The following is a 265-nucleotide window of genomic DNA, read 5'->3' on the forward strand; positions in this document are numbered from 1 at the left end:
TATATATATATATATATATATATATATATATATATATATATATATGCATATGTGTACAAGGGGAATGAATTGTGAAATTATGACTTACGCAGTTTATTTACATCGTAAAACTCACCATTTTAATGATGGAATTCTAATGGATAAGTGAATATTAAGCCCATATAAGTATGGGTATATATATATATAAACAGTATGGATATAAACATACAGTAACAAACTAAAATACATAATCTGGAATGTGCGAATGCTTATACAATATGTAATT

This window comes from Octopus bimaculoides, chromosome 25 (genome assembly GCF_001194135.2).
Source record: "Octopus bimaculoides isolate UCB-OBI-ISO-001 chromosome 25, ASM119413v2, whole genome shotgun sequence".
NCBI lineage: Eukaryota > Metazoa > Mollusca > Cephalopoda > Octopoda > Octopodidae > Octopus > Octopus bimaculoides.